The sequence below is a fragment of the Balaenoptera physalus genome (assembly GCF_965194825.1).
Source record: "Balaenoptera physalus genome assembly, chromosome: 1".
Taxonomy (NCBI): Eukaryota; Metazoa; Chordata; class Mammalia; order Artiodactyla; family Balaenopteridae; genus Balaenoptera; species Balaenoptera physalus.
In genome coordinates, this window is record NC_138882.1 from 99,142,925 (window position 1) to 99,155,352 (window position 12,428).

A 12,428-nucleotide genomic window follows, 5' to 3' on the forward strand; every position below is an offset into this window, starting at 1 on the left:
CATGTCCCTTTCCCCATTTGAGAGGTTGAGAGCTGTGGCTTCCTGCAGAAGGAGTAGTGGAGAAGTTTCTCCCAGTTGCTGGCAATTGTGCTGGCCATAAACATTCTGAGGCTTTGTTACCTGAGTAGAGCTGCAGGCTTGTAGGAGATGGAATGTAAGGCTTGAGGCTGGAGGGGAAGTTCCATGGCTCTGGCATGTGCTGTGACACACTACACTCTCTCCTAGCCAAGTATAACCAAACAGTGATGCTGGCATATACAGGAATGTTCCTTATGTGTCCCTAGGCAAGGAGAAAACCTACTGAGTTGGTAGGTGGTATGGTATAGGGGAGAGGACAGGACTCAGATATAGAATTTCTGGATTCTAGTCTGTGTTACCTGGGGAAAGTCCACTTAATCCCCTAGGGGATCACTTCTTGTGAAGAAGATATTGTGTAATCCATACATTCTCGCTGGGCCTTAAACATTCTGAATATTTATTACTTTGTAATATCAAAAATGAATTTTGACTACATAATAGTTTTGACTGGGATTTGGTACAGAAGGTGGAACCTAGAAGAAGCGTTACAAGAGCTACCATTGACTGAGGACTTGCTATGGGCCAGACAGACAGTGCATGTTCTCACTTAGGGACAGTGTGAGATGGGCATGGCTTGTCCTCCTTTACAGATGAGAAAGGCTAAAATTGGTGAGTTTAAGTAACTTGCCCAAAGCACATTAGAAGAAAGTGGCAGAGCTAAAATTAAAAACTTTCCCATGACACAAAAGCCTGCTCTCCTGGGGCTTCCCTGGTGGCGCAGTGGTTGAGAGTCTGCCTGCCAATGCAGGGGACACGGGTTCGAGCCCTGGTCTGGGAAGGTCCCACATGCCGCGGAGCGGCTGGGCCCGTGAGCCACAATTACTGAGCCTGCGCGTCTGGAGCCTGTGCTCCGCAACAAGAGAGGCCGCGATAATGAGAGGCCCGCGCACCGCGATGAAGAGTAGCCCTCACCTGCCACAACTAGAGAAAGCCCTCGCACAGAAACGAAGACCCAACACAGCCATAAATAAATAAATAAATAAATAAATAAATAAATAAAAGCCTGCTCTCCTATCCAATTTCCTGCAGAGCTAGTCTGACATTAACCCTTGCTCCCAATGAGCCACCTGTGGATAAATGAAACCTGACAAGTTTTACTTTTACCGGGAGTACCCTAAGATGATCACACAATATTTTCCTAGTTTACAAGAGGAGCAAGAAGAGGGCAATTCTCTCTTCATAAAGCAAGGTCTGAGAATGTTTTCAGATACCCATCATAGTCTTGTATGTGCTGTTTCCCATCCAGGGTTTTGAGTAACCCCTACGCATGGTGAACATAATCTCTTTGCTTAACTCAAAAAAAGAAGAAGGCTTCAGAAGAAAGTTTAGGCAAGAGATAATCCTAACCTCAGCACTAGGGAAGCATAATTTGTAGGAGCCAGAAAAGAAGGCAGGCAACATCTGAGTGTGCAATGCTGACCTCAGCTTTTCTACTCAGAAGTCAACTCAGCTCTTTAGAGTTGCATAGAGCAAAAAACACATGCCCACCACACCCTATGTTCTAACTTACCGAGAACATGTGCCAGTAGGAGGGGGAGCAAGTTCAGGCAAGAGCCTGGCAGAGGGCCTGGTAGGAAGAGGTGGAACTCAATAAATACAATGCTCCAGCTTCCAACTGAGCCTGCCACCATAATAGCAGGGGAGATTGAGCATCATAGATTTATCATGGGTCCTCTGCCTAGCGCTCATTTCCCCAAATCTTTGTTTCCCACTTCTAAGTCTTGAGTGCAAGACTGACAACCACTGATCTTTTTACTGTCTCCAAAGTTTTGCCTTTTCCAGAACATCATATAATTGGGATAAAACACTATATAGCATTTTCAGATTGACTTCTTTCACTTAGTAATATGCATTTAAGTTTCCTCCATGTATTTTCATGGCTTGATAGCTCATTTCTTTTTAGTGCTGAATAACATTCCATTGTCTATGTATCACAGTTTATTTTTCCATTCATCAGCTGAAGGACATCTTGGTTGCTTCCAAGTTTTGGCAATTATAAATAAAATTGCTATAAATAGGTGCAGTTTTTTGTGTGAACATACGTTCTCAACTCATTTGGGTAAATACCAAGGGGTGTGATTGCTCAAACATATGGTAAAAGTATGTTCAATTTTGTAAGAAATGCCCAAACTGTCTTCCAAAGCATTTGTACTGTTTTGCATTCCCACTAGCAATGAATGAGTTTCTGTTGCTCCGTATCCTCACCAGCATTTGGTGTTGTCAGTATTCTGGACTTTGGCCATTCTAATAGGTGTGTAGTAGTCATCTTATTATTTTTAATTTTGAATCACAAATGTAATTTTATATTTATATATGTAGTTTTATACTAGTTATTTGATTAACGTTTGTATTCCCTCTATGACTGTGAATTTAATGAGCACAGGGACTTCCTCTGTTTTTGTTTATCTTGCACTTATATTTTGTACAATGCCTTGGACATAGTAGACCCTCAATGAGTATTTGAACAAATGAGTGACCAGCATTATCAGCTCATTTTGGAGATGAGCTTCTACACAAGGATCCTGGAGCAGAATGGAGCAGAATCTGACCTGCTTAGACCATTCCTGGGACACCAGTTCACCTGACGCTGTCAGAATTCAGCAGTGTTCACAGCCATACTCACAGGCATCTGGCCATCAGTCTTTGGTAACTAATAGTTTAGGTAGTTGCCTTTTATGTAGAATCTAAATTATTCAATCCAGTTTATGAACCATTGAACAAATATAGTTCTTTTCCTTTTTGCATCTTCTAAGGAAACCTGGCTTCTTACTCAAGCACTTCTTCAGGGTTTCATGGATGTCTCTGTTTCTCAGGCTATATAGATGATGGGGTGGAACATGGGTGTTAGGATGGTATAAAGTAGAGAAAATCCTTTGTGCAAGAGTTGGGAAGAGTTGGCTGAGGGCACAAAGTATGTGGCAATCAGTGTCCCATAGAACACCATGACCATGGTAAGGAGAGAGGAGCAGGTGGAGAAGGCCTTTTGCCAGCCTGTGCCAGATGGAGTTCTTAGGACAGCAGCAAGAATGCAGGAGTAGGAGGTTGTGATGAGAAGAAATGGGATCAGAGTCACTGCAGAAGAGGTGGCATAAGCAATGGTCTCGGTCAGTGAAGTGTCCATGCAGGAGAGATGGACCAGAGAGGTGAAGTCACAAAAGAAGTGATCAATTTCATTGGGTCCACAGAAGGTTAGTCTAGACAATAGGACCATCGTGATTGCTGTGAGAAGGAAGCAGCAGAGAAATGTGGCCATTTCTTTTGCCACATCCTGCAGTGTGTGTGCATGTAATTGTGTGAGTAGTTAAGCTCGTCCTGCTATCTCTTATCATACAAAAGCCTTCAATACATTAATCCCATTTTAAAATTGACCCAGTGTCCTAGATACCATTTTGTGGAGATCTGGTTCCAGCTTTTCAAAGGGGCTCACAGAACTAACCTGGAATCTGTGCTGACCAAAATTCCTGGTGCCCAGAAGATGTCCAGCAACTGGCGATTCAGACTGAGCCTATTCAGTGGAACATGGAGAAGGCACAAAGAGAGAACTTCTCTCAATCCCCTGCAAAGCACAAATAACAACCTGAGATCTCAGGGAGAGGGCTTCGGTCTGACAGAATACAACCAAACTCCTGGATGTTGCTGCTTGTTGCTGCTAATGATGATGATAGAACTTGATCCCAGGCACTGTCCTAAGTACTGAAAATATGTAACCCACTTAATCATCACAACAACCCTACGTGGTGAGTACTCTTATTATCTTTACTTTCCAGGTTGAGTCACAGAGAAGCTAAATAACTTAACCATGGTCATCAGCTAGAAAGTGGAAGAGGTGAGATTCAGACTTGCTCTGGACCCCTCACTCCTAACCATGAGCACTGCCTCTCATGGGGCTTCAGTACATGGCTAGTTTGCATTATCTCACAGAGGTGGGAAGGGGAACGGTTCCACAAGGAAACCTCTCATCCAAGTTTTCACTTCAGGGAATGTGAGACTTGCTTTGTCAGTTGGTGAGGGAACAATTCCATAAAGGGTCACAAACTCTGACAACCTTCTCTACCTGTCTCCTGTACTTGCTTTCACACTGCTACTTTTATGTCCTTTCTTTATTACCTTAAAAAAAAATCTAACACTTTTTGGATATGTGCATAGGAAATTATTACTTTCCCTCTACCAGGCAATTCTAGGTCTGCTGCACTATCTTGATGCAGTGCAGGAAGGCATGATAGAGAATAGAAAGCAGGTGAATGGTATGAGAGAACTGACTAGAAAGACAGTGAAGCCTGGTTAAGAGCACAGGCTCTAAAATTAAACTGGCCTAGATTCAAATTCCTGCTCAACCACGAATATATGTGAGCAAAACCATTTTATAACCTTTAAGGGAAGAGCAACTCTGCTGCCTCTAGGTCTGAGCAGATGAAGCTTTTAAGGGCAGCAGAGAGGTTGATGATACTAATCCCCCACCTCTGACCCTAATATACAGCTACTATCTCTCCCTCTATCACCTCAGCAGAAGCGAGGAGATCAAAAAAGGATATTATTGAAAAAGGTAGAAATGTAGACTCTGCTAACACGCTCCTGTGTTAACTCTGTTCATGCATACTGCTGGACTCTAGAGCCACAACCCCAAATCATATGATATGTCTGTGATTCATGTCTGCACAGAGCTGTGTCCAGAGTAAGGACTCAATAAATTGTAGCGCATTCCACCCCTCCTCTCTTCTTCATCTCTTTCTCTTCCACTCCCTCCTTCCTCCCAAGTATGCCAGCCCAGTTAGTGCTATCTATAGATAGATGAGCTCTTCTGCTAAAAGGAAGGCATCTGCTTCCCTTCATTGGAGATATTGAGAGGACAAATTATCAAGACAAAGGAGACTAGAGCACTGGAGAGTTATTTGGATTTGATGATTTTTAACATCCCTTCCAACTTGAATATTTTTCCTAATTGGGACGCATTCCATTCCCTCAGGACACACACATAAAGCAAGCTTGTGGGAAAGAGAAGAGACTTATCACAAAGCAAAGTAAAAACACAAATACTCAGCAAATAATCAGAGGTTTCATAGCTTCCACTAACAAAAAAGCAAGGAAAGACATGAAATGACTCAGGTGCTATCTGAAACGGAGCCATTCTCTTAGCTGAATTCAGTGGTCAATGAATTAACCAATCAAGTCAGCCAACATTTGGCTTATTGATAAGGGCTGTTGTCTCTTGCCACCTGTTGGTTAATTCAGATGAACAGTTGGTCTACCAGACAGACAAATAATTTGATTTTCTCACTAAACTGATAACTGATTTAGTATGCCAGGGAATTGTATCTCTGACCTCATCTAGACAGATTTAAAACAGGGAAAACTGAAGCATATACCAGCAGAATAGATAAGCTCTACCTGTCAGTGCCTCAGAGGGGTCCACATCAAATTTGGGGAGTCAGGCCACAGAGACAATGCATGTAAATCTCCCCTTGATTCATAGAACTGAGCTAGACAGCTGGAATCCTGCTTTTATCCAAAAATACACCTCCCTGTGCAACTGACAAAAGCAAAGTTGGAGCTGTCTTTCCACATGAACCCTAGGAGGCCAGTTGAGTTTTGGCCCCATCTTTCAACCTCCTTCCTCTGTGTAAACTTAAGTCCCTCTGTGGGCAAAGCCATAACCTCCTCTGATATTGGTGTTCATGGGCATTTCCCAAGTGACATTTGTGGGGAATTGTTGTTATTTTGAAAATAATATGAAACCAAGTTACCTTAGAGGAAATCTCTATTTCCCCTTGCTTTGTGTTAAACATCTACTTTAATAATGACTCTGTATTTATATGACCTTTGTAAAGAACTTTAATTTAACTATTGAAAATGTATCATTATGTTATGTTTTGGTAGAATGGATTAAAGTAACATTTTGAAGGAAATATTCAATCTTTTTCTATCCTCAGGAAGAAAAATTACTGTGCACATCTTTATTGTGTAGGTTTGGTGGAAACTGAAACAAGTATCTGTGATAGTAAACATTTATCACCAAAACCATTAATTAGGATTCTAAAGAACTTGTGTCATCTTGGATTCTTGTTATTGATTAAAAATAGTAACCAAGGCAAGTCCTGTTCTGGGAAGTGTACATTTGTGAGCAGAAACCTTATGGAATTAAAGTTATCATTTACTGATAGACATTAACAAACTGGAGAGCTATTAGCTCAAACTAACATATTAATACAGCTATCCAATAAGTGTAACAAATGAAACAGTAATAAAATAATCAATGAATTGAAACTACCTCATTTGTTCTTTAGAACTGAAATATTTTCCTCTAATGAACTATCTGAATACATGAGGCCTCTGGGTAGGATGTCCTTATTGAAATCTACTAAGTAATCACCATATGCCAGACAAAGCCTATGCTATTATCTATAATCCTCACAATGCTTCTTACATATTGCTTATTTTACTCATGAGGAAATCCAGGCTTTTAGAGGTGATATGACTTGTTCAGAATTACCCAGCCAGAAGAATGTGAGGGAACTGGAAATGGACTAAAAGCTCCATGAAGACAGAGCATGTCTATTTCAGCCACTACTCTATCTACCTCAGAGCCTGGCACATAGTAAGATTTTTTAATAAATATTTATAAATCAATGAATGAATAAATATGTGAGCAAATATCTGACTTCATATAAAGTGTTCTTTCTGTTTTATCAAGCCCCTTCCTCCAACCTTCACAAAATGATACTGTTGCCCTGTTAAGTTAAAGGAAGGGCTCTAAAACCTGAATTGAGGCTGACTAGGTAATGGAAGCAGTTACTGATGCTAAAAAAATTTTTAATGGCAAATTATACCTAAAAAAAAAAGCAAAGATTATTTTATTTAGAGCAAAGTCATTTAGGAGAAGCCTGATTCAGTAATTAAGCCAATTAGTTATTTTCCAGAAAGGCTACTTCTCAATTTCTAAGAGGTTGTGAAACCATTTTCTACTCTTAAAAAGAAAAGATATTTATTTTTTGGAAACCAAGCCACTGATGCAAATTTATTTAAGGATACAAGCTTCAGTTATGTTCTGCAGTTGGTACATATTCCAGCTAAATACTTTGGACTTTCAAACCATATACCACAGTGCAACTAGCAATTATAACTCTGTTCCTTTGGCTTCAAGAAGAATTTAAATTATAATGTCTACATATTGTAAGTCTAAAAAAGGTGAAAATTTCTAAAAAGAAAATAAAAGGTGTTAAAATAATAGCATGTTTGAGCCTAATGTGTTAAGTTCAGTTATTCAAGACGATTGGGAAGGTGACTTTGTCGATATAATGGAAAGTTCACTGTATGTTTGCCTATTACATTTTTTCTTTTACTCCCTTGTCCCCATCCCTTAAGAACCTCAAGCCCCCTTCTGTCTCAGAGACTTTGTAATTGTTGACTCTGTCTAGACTATGCCCTGTTTTTATTTCTTTGTGTCAGGTATCACTATTTCATTTCATTTTACTTGTTTACTTGGTTGTTGGCCATCTCCCCCTTAAGACTATAATCCTACAAGAGCAGGGATGTTTCTGTCTTGTCTGCTACTATATCCAGTGCAGATACTCTGTGTGTCTCCACACAGTAGAAAATAACTGGCACATAGTAGATAATAACTATTTGCAAGAAATAATGAAAACAAAAATCTATAGTGTTACCATGAAGTTTGCAGTTATTCTAAGTGATTGGATTTTCAGTCCCTTTAGGGGCTGGTTATTTTCTTTAGGGACTTTGCCCTCAGGGAAAAAATGGTACTTGTGTGACTATTGCAACTTTGTTAAATGAGCATTTGTTAAGTACAGCCCTGGGTATCTGGTTGCTGAGCCATAGTTCAAGAAAAGGAATTGAAATAGAGAAGTTTATTACTCACAGGTCCTGGAGGAGGTGCACTGCATGCCTCATGGGGCCATGAGAGGAAGTCAAGGTAGGGTACAGGAAGAGAGAGCATGGCAGGACCTGGGGCACATGCATTTATTAGGGTCTACAGGTGGAATATGTTGGTGTTCCCTGGCTAAGTCCAGATTGGTCAATTCAAACCAAAAAGAGTGGGATTTTGGTGAGCTTTGTGGAGCATCTTATGTAAGGGGTACACAAGGAGAAGGCCTTGGCAGGCAAGGGAGAGTAATTACCAAAAGGTGGCTGGGGGAGTCATATCAGAATCTTACATTTATTTATGACTGTAATGGTGTTATCTAGGGCATGCACTCACGGGACGGGGGCCAGTCAGTTCAAGTCCCCTGCAGGCTGCTTGGCCACACAAAATGGATGCTGGGGCAGCAATATTATCGAGTAGTTTAGCAAAACTCTCAACAATGACTAACCAGTCAAGATTCTTCACATGCAGACCACAGACAGAGGAAATGTAGACCACACAATCCTACTCCTTAGCCATATTTTAAAATAGACATGTGAATAGTAAAGAAATAAATTACTTGCATTGAATAAAATTTAAGAGAAGATAAAGATTTTAAAAATATATATAAACTCCAGCTCCAGTTCCTCATAGGTTATTTTATTTATTGTCTGAGCCTCATAGCAAGGTGAATTTTTGCTTAAGGCCAGAAGCACTGTGGGGAATGTGGACTGCTCCGGCACCTGGGCTTCAGGCTCTGTTGATAGATGGCTCTAGTCCAGTCTTACATCCCTGTTCATAACCTGTGAGAAGAGAAGATATTAATTTACCTTCTTAGGACTTTTCAGTGACTTGTGAACAATAGTTAAAAGATGGGAGGGGCATCGCTTTTTGCTTTATAAGGTTTTATCTCAAAGTTCCTCTTCATCTTTATTTCCTACTATTTTTCTTGTAAAATGGAAGAAGAAACAGAACTATTTCTCAGAGTGACTCCTTGAGCCTACATAAATTGTTTGGTGGTTCCCTTCCAATCATAAAAGGCTTTCTTGGCAACCGTGGCTCTAATTCACTCATTCCAAATTTGTCTTGCTCAAACTGTTTTCCAGATATCATGCCTGAAGGTTCAGAAGGAAGGGACCTATATACCTACATAATTACTAGGCTTCCTGGTTCCATTTGGTTTATGTCTTTGTTCATTTATTGACTATGTACTCTGTGCTAATTTGGTAATGCAGACTGGAAATTATGAAGGTACACTCCTTGCCTTCATGTTATTTAGAGTCCAATTAGGGAGGTTGAGTACAAACAGATAATGTCAATAAAATGAGATATAAGTAAAACTACTTTAAAAGAAGACTGAGGGAAAGAGGGGTCAGCTGTGATGATGACATAGGAGGCTCCTAACCCCACTTCTCTCATGGACACAATGAATGTTCTGTTACTACACAGAGAGCAATTACCTCTGAAAGAAATCCAGAAGCAAGCTGTGTGACTCCTACATATTGGGTGAATAAGAAAATACCCACAGCAAAACAGGTAGGAAAGCAGAGTGAGACATGTTTGCCATAAGCCCCATGCTTAGCACAGTGTCATGCAATTGGGAGGAAATGCCCAATTCCAAACTTCTACCTGAGGAATTAAAAGTTTGGGCCCCATATTTAGGACCCCAACTTTTAAGACTCCAACTTGAATGACAGGGTCCCAAAACACCTAGCTCTGAAAGCCAACAAGGTTTGCATTCGCAAGACCCACAAAACTATAGCAAACAAAGAAACAGTTGTTAGCAGGTGCAAGCACTCATCATGGCTGTCTCCCCAAGGTTCAACAGAGAGGAAGCAGGCAAAATTGCTTCTAGTCTTTCCCTGAGAAAGTTCTATCTGAATACTTTAAGAGCTTCTACCTGAGGGTCAGGCTTCTAATATAGCATGCATCTGGGAGCTGGCTATGGTCCTCTCCAGTTTCTGTGGAAGATGCTGGACACTCTTCTCCCTCTAGCCCACTCCAAAGTCACAAGTATCTCCCTGGAAAGAGCTTGTACACATATCTGGTACCTCAGATCTTGTGGCTGCTGCCTGAGGGATGGGCCTCTGGATTACCTGGCTCTGATAGCCAATGGGGTTTGAATTCACAAGTCCCATAGTACTATAGCAAACAAAGAAGCAGTTCTTCACAGGTGCAGGAGAACACCTCTGCAGCTATACACTTGGGCCCAGCACAGAGAAAACAGACAAAATCAACTATCTCCCAGTTTCTTCTTCCTTGGAAGGAGCTTAACTATATACTTTCTCAGTTGCTGTCAGAGGATGTGATTTCCAATCAGCCTGCATCTAGGTGCTGAATGTAATCTTTCCTTTGGGATGCTAATGGGTCTTGGTACAGGTATGGGGAGGTACTAAGAATAAGCTTGGACAATCAAAGATTTGAGAGGCAATCAGGAGATTTGGCTGGACTGATAGACAAGGTTCATCTCCTACACAGGACCACTCTGTCGAGATGGGGAGAGGTGGCGTTTTTATCTGATGTATAGAAACCAACACAGAGAGTTGAGGAAAATGAAGAAAAACAAAAATATATCTCCAAAAAAAGAACAAGATAAATCTACAAAAATATATCTTAATGAAACAGAGATAAGCAATTTACCTGATAGAGAGTTCAAAATAATAGTTATAAAGTTGCTCACTTAAGTCAGGAGAGTAATACATGAACAAAGTGAGAATTTTGATGAAGAGATAGAAAATATTTAAAAGTACCAAAACAGAAATCACAGAACTGAAATATATGATAACTGAATTGAAAAATTAAATAGAGGGGTTCAATAGAAGACTAGATCAAGCAGAAGAAAGGATTAGTAAACTCGAAGACAGGACAGTTGAATTATCCAATCAGAGGAGAAAAAAGAAAAAAGAATTTAAAAAAGTGAAGGTAGCTATCAACAATAGAGAGATCGTCCAGACAGAAAAATCAATAAGGAAACATTGGAATTAAATTACACTTTAGGAACTTCCCTCGTGGCACAGTGGTTAAGAATCCACCTGCCAATGCAGGTGACATGGGTTCGAGCCCTGGTGCAGGAAGATCCCACATGCCGTGGAGCAACTAAGCCCATGCACCACAACTACTGAAGCCCGTGCACCTAGAGCCCATGCCCCACAACAAGAAAAGCCACTGCAGTGAGAAGCATGCACACCGCAACAAAGAGTAGCCCCTGCTCACCGCAACTAGAGAAAGCCCATGTACAGCAACGAAGACCCAACACAGCTAAAATTAAATAAATAAAAATAAATAAATTTATTTAAAATAAATAAATAAATAAATAAATAAACTACACTTTAGATTAGATGGACCAAAAGACATTTACAGACCATCACATCTAACAGCAACAGAAAATACATTCTTCTCAAGCACACACGGAATATTTTCCAGGATAGATTATATTTTAGGCCACAAAATAAATCTTAATAAATTTAAGATTGAAGTCATATCCAGCATCTTTTCTGACCAGAACAGTATGCAACTAGAAATCAATTACAAGAAGAAAACTGTAAAATTCACAAATATGCAGAGATTAAACAACATGCTCCTGAATAACCAATGAGTCAAAGAAGAAATAAAGAGAAGCTAAAACTATCTTGAGACATATGAAAATGAAAATACAACATACCAAAACTTTGGGATGCAATGATAGAAGTTCTAAGAGGGAAGTTTATAGCAATAAATGTCTACGTTAAGAAAAAAAAATCTAAATAAACAAACTACCATTCTACCTCAGGGAACTAGAAAAAGAACAAACCAAACCCAAAGTTAGTAGTAGCAGAAGGGAAACAAAGATCAGAGTGGAAATAAATGAAATAGAGACTAAACAGATAATAGAAAAGATCAAGGAAACTAAGTGCTATTTTTTTAAAAAAGATTTTAAAAGTAGACAAACTTTTGATAGATTTACCAAGAAAAAAAAGAGAAAAACTCAAATAAATAAAATTATAAGTGAAAATTAATATAATTGATCCCCACAAGTTTGAAGATTATAGAGAGTACTCTGAACAATCATATACAAACAAATTGAACAGCCTAGAAGAAATTAACAAATTCCTAGAGATGTACAACATATCAAGATTAAACCATAAAGAAATAGAAAATCTAAAAGTCCAATTACTAATAAGGAGATTGAGTCAGTAATCAAAATCTCTCAGAAAATAGAAGTCCATGACCAGATGACTTCACTGGTGAATTCTACCAAATATTTAAAGAAGAATTAATATTAATCATTTTCAAACTCTTCCAAAAAAATTGAAGACAAGGAAACACTTCCAAACTCATTTTACAAGGCCAGTATTACTTGATACCAAAGCCAGACAAGGGCAGTAAAAGAAAATTTAATTACAGGCCAGTATCTCTGATCAACCTAGATGCAAAAAATTATTAAAATATTAGCAAACTAAACTAAACAATGCTTAAAAGAACCATAAACCATGATCAAGTGGGATTTGTTCCAGAGATG

General features: G+C 39.5%; 1 pseudogene across 1 annotated transcript; it reads right to left on the reverse strand.

Moving 5' to 3' along the window:
- Positions 1–1,082: 1,082 nt before the first annotated feature.
- LOC309648723 (olfactory receptor 11A1-like) lies at positions 1,083–11,082 on the reverse strand (annotated as a pseudogene). Its single transcript has one exon. The product of its transcript is annotated as an olfactory receptor 11A1-like (transcript).
- Positions 11,083–12,428: the final 1,346 nt, after the last annotated feature.